This window comes from Schistocerca gregaria, chromosome 4 (assembly GCF_023897955.1).
Source record: "Schistocerca gregaria isolate iqSchGreg1 chromosome 4, iqSchGreg1.2, whole genome shotgun sequence".
Taxonomy (NCBI): domain Eukaryota; kingdom Metazoa; phylum Arthropoda; class Insecta; order Orthoptera; family Acrididae; genus Schistocerca; species Schistocerca gregaria.
In genome coordinates, this window is record NC_064923.1 from 785,581,037 (window position 1) to 785,592,937 (window position 11,901).

Below are 11,901 nucleotides of genomic sequence, written 5' to 3' on the forward strand. Positions count from 1 at the left end.
AAATGGATGCAGCAGTAAACTGCACACCTTTTTGCATGAGAGTTAAGGAAGTCCGATCCAAATGCAGGTTCATTCTGCCGAGTATTAACTGAGTGAAAGCTGCTTATTCTTGGTAATAAGTCGATATTGTTAACAAGAAATGACTGTGAGGAATATATATATTGAGAGGCCAATGTCAAAATGCCCCAGACTCGTGAACAGGGGTCAACAAGAGGTTCGTTAATTTACACAACTTATTACCTGAACTGCCCGTTTCCGAGCCAAAAATATCCATTTAGAATGGGAAGAATTACTCCAAAATATAATACCATAGGACACTGAATGAAAGTAAGCAAAGTAGACTAAGTCTCGTGTCGAACAATCACTCACTCCTGATACCGTTAGAATAGCAAAAATGGCAGTATTAAGCCTTTGAACAAGATCCTGAACGTGGGTGAGCCGTGGTAAAAATTGCTGTTTTGAAGAGCGCAACACAGCGCGTAGTGTGAAGCAGTTGCCTTCCATTTCTGGCTGTGGCGCCGCTGTGGCAATCGCAGCTTTGGTATCTCCCTCTGGTGGGAAAGGGGAAAGGGTGCCGGTTCACGTGCATTTAAGGGGCGCTATGAGCTCCCCAGTGGCAGTTGAGTTGGTCAGTCGGAGTGAGTCTGGGTCAGTCTCTTGTCCCCAGGTTGCTTGTCTGTCTCTCATCCGCATTTGTTAGGCAGTTAGTGTCTGTCTTCCGTTCGGAGTGCTAGTATGTCTGTAAGTTGGGTCAACCTTTAAAGCCAGCAAAATGAGAGTCTTTCCACTCCGCCAGTAAGAGAACTCAGTGAGTGGTCGCCCGGTCAGGATTTAGTTCCTGCATCTGAGTGTGCGCATTAGGTCGCCAGTCTGCTCGAGTTTGCTCAGGCAATGGTCATTGGCAGTTGGATCAATCGGTCGGTAGGTCACACACTGACACAAGATGAATTGTCCATCTTGAACGTCAGCGCATGTGAGGTCGCCACGTGAGTCCAGTGGGCCGCGGCATATAGCGAGGGGTAGTGACTTTGTGGTCGACACGAGAGCAACAGGAGACAAACCACGACATCAGTCTGGCTGGTGCGAGCTGCGGAGCCATGAGATGGGAGATCGCCGCGCCTTCCTGCGCCCGTTGAAGCGGCTGGCAGCGGATGGTTCGGGAGAGCGATTTGGGGGTGCCGCGCCACGACTTCGAGATATCGCAGTTTATTAGAAGTTAAGTGATTGGTGATATGTTGTCTCATTTGTTAAATTCTACTTGTTTTCTTGAAGAGGTCACCAGCCGTTTTGCTTTGGGGTCATCCCACCATTCTTCTCCGTTTGCCCACCCGCAGGAAGGTGGTTTATAAATTGGGTGGTTCGTTTTTCCCTGTGGAGTAGGTGCAGGTTAGAGCAACCTGCAGTTTGGGTTGTTCGGTATCCTCACTATCAATCTACCATACGTTAGTAGCTGCCTCTGTCATGTTTGTCAGATTTAATGAATTTATTGCTTGGATTGTAACTGCCTAATACCTGAAATATGTTTTGATCTTTGGAAACATTGATATTATTGCCTATGATCTTGAGAGGCGGTATCTGTGTACTGTAGGGCATCTTAACCATTGTTTGGCCAACATTGTAGAATTTTATATAAAACTGCATTTCATGGGCTTTTATTTAAATGATCATTTCAGTATATAAAGTTGCCAACCTTTCACCGTAAGACTTTTCTTAGAAGTTAAAATCAAGTTGACACCTTCAGTGGCAAGGTTAAGATTTTTTAATTGTTGGTGTTTGGTACCATTTCCATCCCTCCTACGGGGGTGCATAGTTTGTGTGCTTGTGTAAATTGTTAAAACTCTTAGTTTAAAGTTATCTGGTGTGTTGTAGATTTGCACCAGTGTACCCTTTCAGAGGCTGTTGCGAGAAGTCGTAACAACAGCCATGTCAAAAGGGAACGGCAAGGTTCTCTGCCCGAAAGCTCATACAGTGGAAACTTGTTTCTTTCTGCCTCTGACTAAATTGTAACTTTGATATTTAGAGGGTGCTTTCTGATTATAATTTTAAATCTGTTTCTGTTAAAAAATGCTTTTAGGCACTATTAAAGCGAATAAAATTTCCATTTGTTAAAAGGAATTTGGTTATGATTTCATCAGTTGCTCCCTGGCAACTACTTCCATGCTTACATAGTGTGATTAAATGTGCTAATGTTCTTGATGAATCGCTGGTAAATATAATAAATTCTTAAAATATTCTTTGAAAATAAATCACGGTTCAGTGGGCTTTCCACTATCTATCTGAACACCTAGAAATTTGAACTGTTCAGTTTCACTAATCATATGCCTGTTCTGTGAAATTAAAACGTCAGGTTTTGTTGAATTGTGTGTTAGAAACTGTAAAAACTGAGTCATATTGTGCTTTAGCAATAGTTTATTTTCTACAAGCCATGAACTTAGGTCATGTACTGCACTATTGCACACAACATGCTCTTCTACCAAGCTAGTGTCATCAGCAAACAGAACTATTTCAGAGTTACCCATAATACTAGAGGGCATATCATTTATATAAAGAACAAGAGTGTGACCAACGATGATCCCTGCGGCATCCCCCACTTGACTATACCCCACTTAGACCGCACATCAGAACCATTCTCAACACTGCGAATAATGACCTTTTGCTGTCTGTTGCTAAAGTAAGAGGTGAACCAATTGTGAGTTACTTCCCGTATTCCATAATGGTCCAACTTCTGGAGTAATATTTTGTGATCAAAACAAATGACTTAGCCATATATATAAAAAAAAATATATATATATATATATATATAACAACCATTCGAAACCTTTTGTGTAGCCCAACCAGTACCTTACAGAGAAAAGAGAATATAGCATTTTCAGTTGTTACATTACGTCTATAGCCGAACTGATAGCAAATCGTGTGATATAAAATGATCAATTATCCTTATATACACAACCTTTTCAATAACTTTTGCAAACACTGGTGGCATATAAATAGGTCTAAAATTATCTACATTATCCCTTTCTTCCTTTTTATAAAGCGGCTTTATTACTGCAAACTTTAATTGTTAAGGAAACTGACAATTCCTAAAGGAAAAATTACAAATACGGATAAATACAGGGCTAACATGTGCAGCACAATACTTTAATATTCTGCTGGGAAATCCATCTTATCCGTGAGGGTCCCTAGTCTTCAGTGATTTAATTATTGACTCAATCTCTATCTTGTCTGTATCACAGAGGAGTATTTCAGTATTGGTAAGGCATTTGCCAAGAAAGTTATATGATTTCCTGTAGAAACTAAATTTGTATTCAATTCACCAGCAATGTTCAGAAAATGATTGTTAAATACTGTAAATATATCTGATTTATCAGGAACAAATACTTTTTCTACGAACCGACTTTATATCGCCGACCTTGTGCTACTGACCAGACGCTTTCTTCACAACTGACCATATGGTTTTAATTTTATACTGTGAATTAGCTATTCTACTGGCATTCCACATACTCTTTGCCTTCCTAATAACATTTTTAAGCACCTTACAATACTGTTTGTAATGGGCTACTGTAGCTTGAATGTGACTACTAACATTCTGATATAATTCCCACTTTGTTCTACAAGATATCCTTATCCCACTAGTCAGCCACCTGGACTGCTAGTACCCCATTTAGAACGTTCTAATGGAAAGCAACTCTCAAAGAGCATGAGAAATGTTTTAAGGAAAGCACTATATCTGTCACCTATGTTATCAACACTATAAACATCCTGCCACTCTTGTTCCTTGACAAGGTTTCAAAAACTCTCTTTTGTTGTTGGATTAACTTTCGTACATAGTTTGTAACTAAATATAACACTGATTAGAGTACAAAAGCATTTTAGTGTTAAAATTTGTGCATCATGGTCTGAAAGGCCATTCACACTTATACTAACAGAGTGCCCATCTAGTAATGAAGAATGAATAAAAATGTTGTCTATGGCTGTGCTCCTGTTATCCTGCACCCTAGTTTGAAAAAACACAGTCTGCATCAGATCATGTGAATTTAGGAGGCTATCAACATCCTTTTTCTTGCACCATCATATACAAAATTAATATTGAGTTCACCACATGTAACTAATTTCTGGTACTTCCTACAAAGTGAACGCTCTCTAGCTTGAGCAGAAATGCTCTGAAGTCGGAGTTATGGGACCTATAAACAACAACAAAGATAAGTTTAGTTTCACTAAATTCAACTGCCCCTGCACAACTTTCAAATGTCTGTTCAGTGCAGTACCATGATACGTCTATGAGTACAAATGGCATACGTTTCTTTTTTTTATTTTTTATTTTACGTACGTAACTACTGCTCCACCCCACAAGGAACTCCTTGAGAAACAGTCAGCTAATCTGTATCCTGGAAGCCTCTGAATAGTGAATTGTCAAATTATTTAAGCAGTACTCTGATATACCAATAATTGCAGAGTCAACATCTAAAAACTGTTCACTAACTTTATCTCTTATACGTCTTATATTTTGATGGAATATGCTAATTCCATCTCTATTTGGAAACATTAAATCCTCAGAAGGTGAGCCCTTACTTAGAGGGACTTCCTTTAAGCAGGTATACCTATCGGCTGACTTCAATCCAAAAAAAGTGCAGCTCTAACACCAACGACTACAGGAATATTTCCATGAGTGACCCCACCCCAGCCCCACCACCACCCACTACGCTGTCACCTATAAGCTCAGCAAGCCGCCTCTTCTCATACCTATTGAGGTGCAGGCCATGCATAGAGGAACACAATCTACTGACAGACCCAACTGGCTCCACTGGGATGTGACCCATGCCCTCTGCCATCAGCACCCTCCCCAGCCCCATGTTAACGCGCCTAACAGGGTGGACAGAAGCGTCCGATTCCATGCGCTGGCTTTGACTCTTGACGTAAGGGTGTTGTCGTGTGTGACATCATGACAGCACGGAGTTTGGTTTGTGAGTGTGGTGTGTTCGTAGATGTCGTCATGTTGTGGTTTGTTGCGCTCTCTGGTGGTATGTTCAGGGTTTTCGTTTGTGTGGTGTAATGGGCTGTTCGCTTTTGCTCATTATCCAGCATTGTTCGAATGTCGGCTGTGTTTGTAGTGGAATTCATTTCAGTGAGTTAACGATTTTGTGTTAAGGTTAATTTAGTGTTGTTGGCTGTACATCGTGTGGTAATTTTAATAAAATTAATCGGTTGTTGTTTTTGTTCAGGAACGGACATTATGGATAAAATTAACAGCGCGCAGGTCAAGGGAACTCTTCGATCCCAATGTGTGGTTGTGTATGTTGGTATTGGGAGATGTTTTTGAGTGATATAGGCCAAAAGAAGTGTTTGATTCTAATTTATGGGATATGGAGCTGCTGTTGAACTTTTAGGTCAAGGGAAGTGTCCGATTCCAGATGATAGTGTGTTTAGTGGTCTTTGGGGAGTTTTGTGCTGTCTGTTTTTTTTGTCATTTTGTGTGGTTTTGTATGGGGGTGGGTGTCTAAATTTGTTTATATTTAGTTTGTCCCCATCCAAAAACACCCCATTTCCCGCACTTGTCCCGTTAGTGTCATTAGGCTTTTTGTGGAAAATGTGTGTGTTTTTCGATGTATTTTCGTCCTCATAATGTGTACATACCAACTTTATATGCGCCATATTGGAATCGTGGTTTATGGTCATTTCCGCCATATTTGTGACATAATGGGTCAAAGGAGACGGGCGGGATCGGACGCTTCCGTATTTCCGCCTAACAGCCGCATTAAGGTGAGGCTGATCAAGAGGCTGAAACAGTATCACGAAATGCACATTAGTGCCACCAGTTTGAGTAGCTGTCTTTACCACGTCACCACCTACATCATATTCTCCGTCACTGTCAAAATTGTTGCCTGCTCCACCCACTACGACTACTGATGCTCCTTCGTAAAATTCCTATGTAGCTTCCCTATGCTGTCCGTCACTTGGGCCAACCCTGCACTAGGCTTCACAATGCTGGTAACCTGGTAATCACTCCCAACACTTCCTGCAACTGCTGGCCCACAACTCTACCACGAGAACTACCTAGCAGCAGAACCTTCTTCTTTCTGTTAGACTTCACAACTAACCTAGGCCTCTTAACTGCTGAGGACTGCTGCATATTCCATACATCTACAGCTGCATTAGGCTCCTTTCCGCTCAACTCTGACAGTTGGTCAAATATACTGCATATATGCAAAGTAAAACTGTCTGAATACGTCCTCTTCCTAACTGCCTTCTTGAGAAACTTCCTGGCAGATTAAAACTGTGTGCCCGACCGAGACTCGAACTCGGGACCTTTGCCTTTCGCGGGCAAGTGCTCTACCATCTGAGCTACCGAAGCACGACTCACGCCCGGTACTCACAGCTTTACTTCTGCCAGTATCCGTCTCCTACCTTCCAAACTGCTGTGAGTACCGGGCGTGAGTCGTGCTTCGGTAGCTCAGATGGTAGAGCACTTGCCCGCGAAAGGCAAAGGTCCCGAGTTCGAGTCTCGGTCGGGCACACAGTTTTAATCTGCCAGGAAGTTTCATATCAGCGCACACTCCGCTGCAGAGTGAAAATCTCATTCTGGAAACATCCCCCAGGCTGTGGCTAAGCCATGTCTCCGCAATATCCTTTCTTTCAGGAGTGCTAGTTCTGCAAGGTTCGCAGGAGAGCTTCTGTAAAGTTTGGAAGGTAGGAGACGGATACTGGCAGAAGTAAAGCTGTGAGTACCGGGCGTGAGTCGTGCTTCAGTAGCTCAGATGGTAGAGCACTTGCCCGCGAAAGGCAAAGGTCCCGAGTTCGAGTCTCGGTCGGGCACACAGTTTTAATCTGCCAGGAAGTTTCATATCAGCGCACACTCCGCTGCAGAGTGAAAATCTCATTCTGGAAACATCCCCCAGGCTGTGGCTAAGCCATGTCGCCGCAATATCCTTTCTTTCAGGAGTGCTAGTTCTGCAAGGTTCGCAGGAGAGCTTCTGTAAAGTTTGGAAGGTAGGAGACGGATACTGGCAGAAGTAAAGCTGTGAGTACCGGGCGTGAGTCATGCTTCGGTAGCTCAGATGGTAGAGCACTTGCCCGCGAAAGGCAAAGGTCCCGAGTTCGAGTCTCGGTCGGGCACACAGTTTTAATCTGCCAGGAAGTTTCATATCAGCGCACACTCCGCTGCAGAGTGAAAATCTCATTCTGCCTTCTTGAGTATTATTCTGAATAATACCCTGCTGTTTCTGAGGTATTGTCCAAACGAACGAAATTTCTTCTTTCTTGTTCTTTAAAGTGCATGCAATATGAGTTCGTCCATCACTTTGAGTCCAAAAATGTGTATTCTGAATTCCTTGCACAAGAGTAGTTTGTTTGAACCATTCTTTTTTCTGTTCATGGAATTCTTTGACTTCCTCTTTGGACAAAATAATGAGGGCTGTGCATGTGTAAGATTTCACGACTCTCGTAAAATCCTCAGTATTCTGAATCACAGCTGTATTTGGTATGGAATGATTATGTTTTGTAGCATAGTGCTTCACCGGGCTGCAGAGACCATCACAAGGCTCCTTCCCGTGACCAGTAGCACTGTATACTCAGTCAGTTGGCACAAGCGACTTACTCTATTCAAACAGCTGGTAACGATTTTTAAAATGACTAGGAGCGCCATCAGAAATGATATTGATCTTCTCTGCCCTGTTTGCAGTTGGAGAATTTTGCACACTGTTAGCAAAACATTTGCTGAGTCATGTCCTGTGTCGTCACTTATAACTGCAACACTTGTGGTATTGTTTTCAAAACATGTCACTCCTGTAAAAATGGAAACCTGGTCATAACTCCATTGATATCCTTGTACTTCTTGTGGGAGAATTACAGACCAGTTCTCAGCAAAATCACAGTGAAGCACTAAACATAGTTCTTCAGCCTATACACATACTTTTACTTCTGCAATGCGTTGTTGCAGTGTCTTCAGATGCTGGCGAGTTACTGCTTTCACTGACAATTTACCAAGTTCATCAATGAAACTGTCAAAGGCAACAGTTTTCTTAATTAGTTTATTTTCCTCCTGTGTCACATAGGTGATTTCTGCAGAGTTATCTGCTACATCTTCCAGGTAAGTTTCTGTAAGGACAGTCCTCCCTTTCAAGACCAGTCACCACATTCTTGAAACAAACAAGTCTCTTGATTTACGTCACAGACTACTGGTGATGCTCAACCAAGGTGTCATACATGACGTGCTCTAGTAAGTTCTTCAAAGTTACCACACAAAGTTCAAAATTCGCACAGTACACATGTAAAAAGGCATCTCTAGGTGGGTGTGGAACTATCTACATAGGTTGTAGTGCATAAAATTTTGATCTTTCAGTATATGTTGTATAGTTGCTCATATAAATTACAAAAGTTTCTTTAATATTACAAGTCATGTACCTCTTCACTTTCACAACTTTTTGACCTTCAGCTGTTACAGTTATAGTCTCTTCTGTTGGCCCTCTGGCGAGAGCAGTCCCTTTTATCTTCCACATAAAATGACTGCACTATTTGAACTTGAGCTGCTTCTACAGGATGACATAATAGGGATCTGGTCTTCCAAAGACTCCTTTTACAGACCTCGCATTTCTTGATTTGTCTACCATGTACTTTGATACTGATGGGAAATGCTTAAAAATGGTTTTCTTTTAAAATGCCCCTGGAATAATAGTTAAAACTTGCACATTTTCACTGTAAGATGCACAATATTCAACAGTTGAATTGATATTTGTGAAAAATTCCTGGCGAGAAGTGCAAGAGTGCTTCGGTTCATTTGCTTCTGAAAATGGAATTTCTACTTTGAAGAGTATGGTCAGCTTTGCTGTAGTGTATTTATCCATAGCTTTAGCAATCTCTCTATGCTTTCTTGATGCGCAGAGCTTATGACTACTTCACTGACCATGGTTTCTTAACAAGAGTAACACATACCTCTGTACTCGATTGATTCAGTATATTTAAGCGAATTCTTCTCTTACTTAAGAAAGAAATAAGATGAAAAGAGCATGCTACGAATATCCAGAAATACTTAGTGCGAAGGCCAATAGGCGGGAGCAGTGAAGCAAAACATGGACCACTATGAGGGGGACCTCTCAACTAAAAAAGCGAGGCAGCTCATTACAGAGTAAAAAAACCATGGATCAATCTGGTATGACCAATATAAAGACAGTAGAGAATGGTAGATTCCCACCTGGAGAGGTGGAGGGAAGAATGCCATGGGGTGTAAGTCCCTGTGATCACAAGAAGTTTATCAGATGAAGGGCGGCACCGTCAAGAGTCGGCCTATGATGGAACTAAAAAGGAATTTTAAATGAAACTGCACATCTGCCCCTGGAGGGGTGAGGGGTTACACAGAATGGAATACGTGGCTCCCCCCCCCCCCCCCCCCCCAGCAAGATGATTGGTAAGCTCATTACTCAAGATACCTACATGGACAGGAATACAAAGGAAATTAACCAAACAAGCAGTACGGTCAAGATCAGTGAGAAGCTCGTGGATAGCAGAGACCAATGGGTGGTGGGAAAAGCACTATGTGATAGCCTGGAGACCACGCATCAAGTCCATACATAACAAAACCCAGGTGATGAAGGACCACTTAATAAAGCCTTCTGTGTGAAAAGCAATAGCATTGTGAAACTCCCAATATGACTGGATGGAATGGACAACAGAACACCAGTGGAGAGATGAAGGCTTTCAGACCCCCAAAGAGATTCATCCAAAGCCAAAGTCAAAGAACTAAGCAAGGGGAGATAACAACGCACCCACTTTCTCTCTTTGATTAAGTAATAGGATTTGGTATGAAGACGTTTCAAGATACCAAGACCAGCAAAGGGCGCTGTGCCACTTAAGGCATTGCAAGGTCCAACAGCGATCACGGATGGTGATGGCAAAAGGCCTCCTGACAAGTGAGGGAAAGCAATGCCAGTGGTGTGAATAATTGTACTAGTCTTGTCATGGACAACTTCATCAACACAACATGACAAAGAGGGGTAAACATGACCTGGTAGGTACATAGAGACCAATCAGCATGATGGAAAGCCCAGAGGAGTAACGAGGAGGAGGAGGAGGAGGAGGAGAGGATATTGGTGTTCGAAACTTAACTTTTACGAAGAAATTTAAAAATTGCATCCTTAACAGGATTTCCTGGACCAAAGTGTCAGGAAATTTGATGCCACTGGCTAAACATGTTACCAAGTGGAATGGCTGCTTCAAAGTTGAGAACGATTAAATATTTCATAGCTGCATTACAAATTAATGAAAAAGCAATACCAACTGGCCTGTCAGCAAAATGAAGTGACTAGCATAAAAAAACTTCGGTTTAGTAAGTTTTCCCATACACATTGCATACAAACATTCTTAACCTACCATCGTCTGTCACATATTTCTTGATAATCATGCACTGTCATTTCAGATGCTAATATCCTGTCTTTCCTTGCATATGTTATCTCATCTCGCAGGGCAGATGTTTCATCTTACGTCATTATGCCTGCACAACTGGTTGCATTATTGTACCCTATATAGTGAACTGTGACTCACATTCAGACTCCAGCACCTAGCACCATTTCTTCCACAAAATGTTCCACAGTTGAAAGAGTCACAATGACAGGATAAAGCATAATTACAGAGAATTTCTCACTGAAACTGTTACTAACATGTTACTCCTATGCGGACAAGTTCACTCTGAGTAAAATGTAAAAGCATTTTATTGGAAAAATAAAATGTGATTACCTATTTAAAGACGTCATAAAGGGAAGAAACACATAACAGAGTCAGTGAATGGCATTCTGAATTACATAGCATGATTCTGCCAGCACACACGGTTTGGTAAACTCGGGAATAAATTTTAGATCATTATGCGCTTCATGAATACATAGTTAACGATTAAGTGGCTAATTCATTACTAAATTTCATCATTTCGTTGTTTTTCTGTGAAATACAAAACTACAGAGAAACACTGGTACACAAAATGAAATCGGGCAGAACTACACTTAACGTGTGGTGTCAAGCACGCTAACACTTGTGTACTAAACTGTCTTAAAATGGGCTGGCAGCGTCTACAAGAAAGCACATATACGGTTCTACAATTCCAAATCTTTCTTCTCAACATTTCTATAACTATGTTTATCATCCATTCGAAATTTATTTCCCTAAATTCTGAAGGTACGGTAACATTTAATAACTCATTTCACATGTAATAGTTCGGGTTTTCCCCTCAATTTCAAATATGATCCAATGAATTCTGCTAGACTTTGAAAGTTTACAAGCAAATACTACGTGTCATGGCAAGGACCTACACTAAATAAAAATCGAACGATATTCACAGAAAATATTTACCAACTGATGTCCTGTGATATGCAGCGTAATGTCAAATACTGTCTCGTTATCTTCGCGTTCTCACGATTATGCGAGTTTATTTGTACGTTGTTTTGATTGAAGCACCTTTTATCTCTAAGACACACGGTGTGTCACAAGAAACCATGAACAGAGTATTTCCCCCGGTATTTTTTAATCCATCTTCACTAACTATGCATATTCGAACTTTCCGAACTACATCCTCATTCAAACCGGTGCGCACAAACAATTCTACTTACATAGATATAACACTCTCTCCCTCCCACTCACCAAAGTTTATAACATTATTTATAAATCCTTGAATCATTTTGCATTATGAAATAAATAAGACACTTTATAAACTGGTAGGCAGTACACACAACGCAGATAACATCATTTGAAAATAAATCTTACATACGTGCAAATTCAGAGAAAATTTATATGCACTTGCACTGACACTACTCCAATCACACTACCCCTCCTCTACATCTAATACTCTACAAACCATGTGAAATGAATGGCCGAGGTATTTCAGTTGCACCACATTTTGTGGTTTCTTCCTGTCCTCTACACGTA

General features: G+C 41.3%; 1 protein-coding gene across 2 annotated transcripts in view; it reads right to left on the reverse strand.

Moving 5' to 3' along the window:
* The window catches only part of LOC126267436 (uncharacterized), a 161,773-nt gene extending 150,177 nt beyond the window's left edge, over positions 1-11,596 (reverse strand). Inside the window, exon 1 of one of the 2 annotated variants that reach the window (XM_049972695.1) lies at positions 11,329-11,596. The gene's annotated coding sequence lies outside the window, so the exon portion shown is untranslated. The remainder of the gene's footprint in view (positions 1-11,328) is intronic. The other variant, XM_049972694.1, reaches the window with a different exon arrangement.
* Between the last annotated feature and the right edge of the window lie 305 nt (positions 11,597-11,901).